General features: G+C 37.0%; 1 pseudogene; it reads right to left on the bottom strand.

Annotated features, from left to right (window-relative positions):
- Positions 1-1,915, bottom strand: part of LOC115886886 — a 16,567-nt pseudogene extending 14,652 nt beyond the window's left edge.
- Positions 1,916-2,744: the final 829 nt, after the last annotated feature.

Here is a 2,744-nt window from a genome sequence, read left to right on the forward strand (position 1 = left end):
TTTAATCTAGGGTGCCATGGCTGTGTTAAAAACACTAATTTTTAATCAAGGAGCCTTGGAAAAATAGATTTGATCGTCTAATGTTTATAGTGTCTTGTCCTGGCCGGTTAAAAGATGCCCAAATCGTATTTTTCATCATATCTCAATTTTTTCAAATGGAACGAGGGTGGCTCATTAGCATATTTAGAAAAAGCATTTTTTTACGAATAATTTGATATATATTTTGAGTCAAATTGTCGTTATGAACCGCATGTTATAATTTCAAATAAACCATATGCTAAAATGTCAAAAGTTGACATATGATATGTCATTCGATTCAGAGTGTTATTTTCTATAGAATAAAGTAAAACAAAACTGAGGGTTCCATTTAAAGATCAAAAGTTGTAGTCATTTTCTGAAACCGGAAGTGACCGAAAACAATTGAATACGTCAATCAATCTCAATTTATGTCATATACTAACATACCAAATATCGTTGTTTTACTTGAAAAAATAAAAAAGATATAGGAGTGAGCCACTTTTGAGTCGCACCCGGTATATGTTTCATAAGTGAGAAGATTAGTTCTGAATTTTTTTATTATTTTAATAAAGTCTGTCCAACGAGTCAGGCAAGATTTCGACAGGCAACATCCAAAAAATGACAGAAAATTCAGTTTACCTGTGAAGTAACCAGTCACTGTCAAGTATCCTCTGGTTGAACAGGCTATATTATACCTTTATCAGTATGAGGTATCTAAGTTAAAAGATGACAATTTAAAAATGATAAAGTAATTGAAGAATGTATGAAACAAATGGTGGCCTAAAGCCTCTATTTGTGGCCTAGATCTAGAGTCGTCCAGAATCGTGAGTTTCGCTCAGGATAGCTGTGGCGGTAACCATCATCAATCTGCCTGGACAAAAACCACAATCCTGAATTACTCTGGATCTAAGTTACAAATTGGGACTTTAGAAACTCGTTTGCTCATTATATTATTTTGCATTTCCATCCTCAAGTCGTTAACTTGGATGTCTAACGTATTTGACATTCGTAATTCGTGGATAGATCGCAGATCGTGTGTAGGGACTTGTTCGTTAATGATCAATATGGTTCGTGTATGTGTAGCGATTTGTTCCTGCAGGCGGTACCTTGACAAATATTAAATCTTCGCATCACAGCACAAACTGCTTATTCGTCTAAATTTAGGCTATATTCAGAATTAATTCGTTAAATACCTAAAAAGATTTTAGTTGCTAAACTGAAAAAAAGCTAGATCTACTCCCCACTACCGTTTCAGTAAGACTGAACGAATAGTGAACATGAGAACATGTCAGTGTAAAAAATAATACTCAGACCTGAACAATATATTCATACTTTTAAGTGAATCTGAAAAAAAATGAAAGATCTCTAGATCAACAAATGTAATCATTACAAGGAAACACTAAATCAATCAGACTGATTCTTGGTGAGATTGAAAATGAAAACACTCCTTGCAGCAGTTTGATTGACTTAGGGACACTCGGACAATCGCGTCATTGATGACGCTTCTGTCTCCTCCCTTTGGTTGCGACTACTCTAACAATAGTGGTAGAGCAAGCACTGATTTTGATAATCTCAAGAGCTTTAAATACTAGTATTGAGAGAGATTGACGTGATAATATCAATCCTGTGCGTATTACATCTACTCCCGCCGGCAACCAGCGCTCCCCGGCCTCAGCAACAGCAGCACGCTGTTGGGCGGCAACGTTCGAAAGTATTCGGCGTCCCCTACCTGCGTGCCGTCCGACTCCAAAAACGAGTCGTACCGGTTCGGCGGCGGCGACGCCCAACTTACATCTCGACCGCGCGCCACCAACTCCTCGAGGCTGCCCACCACCAGCCCCTTGCGCACGCTACGTTGCCCGTCCCATAGCTTGAAGGAATGCTTGCCGCGCGCGTCCTGTCAAAAACACTTAGGTTAGAATCATAAAAAATTAAATATGCTATAAGCCGCGTACCTAACGAACGAACATGAATACGCACAAGTGCCACCACATTGGAAACACATGTAATAAAGCCATATAAAATATACAGGGTCGCTTTTTATGTATGGTCGATTATTAGGTAAAATATGGGAGGTACCGCAAAAGTTAAATATAAAAGTTATAGGGTATATAAATATCTATTAGTGGGTAATAAATATAGAAAGTATACAAGGTCGGTCATAAAGTCGTGGCACATTAAAGTTTCATTTTTTTAAATGGAACTCCCTGTATATTATTGCATATTTCCGTTCTTCCTTAAATTCTAAGCAAAAATCGAAATACATACAATGTACCTCATACCAACCGTTTCCGAGTTATTGACTTTTGAAAAAATCCCTTAAACAATTTGATTTAATTCATTTCGATATATTCAGTTTTAACGATGCCATTTTGCCGAAACTGTTATACATAATAATATTGGACATTAGTTCTCAGTAGTCACTGGGGCACTTGAGCCAGACAGACAGCCAGATATCCGATACGGATAAATAGGAGTGTGACGTAAATCAGGTAAGAACAGTTAAAATACACTAATGACAAGAATGAATAGGTTTGGACCACTTTGAACCGCTTTAAAATAGAAATAAACAGGTTTGAACAGAAAATGAACAGGTCTGTTGTTTTAAACTAAAAAGCGGTTCAAAGCAGTTCAAAAGCGGTTCAAAGTAGTCCAAACCTGTTCATTCTTGTTCATTAGTGTATTTTAACTGTTCTTACCTGATTTACGTCACACTCCTATTTATA

Source organism: Sitophilus oryzae, unplaced genomic scaffold (genome assembly GCF_002938485.1).
Source record: "Sitophilus oryzae breed Bouriz unplaced genomic scaffold, Soryzae_2.0 scaffold_4_pilon_pilon, whole genome shotgun sequence".
Lineage (NCBI taxonomy): Eukaryota > Metazoa > Arthropoda > Insecta > Coleoptera > Curculionidae > Sitophilus > Sitophilus oryzae.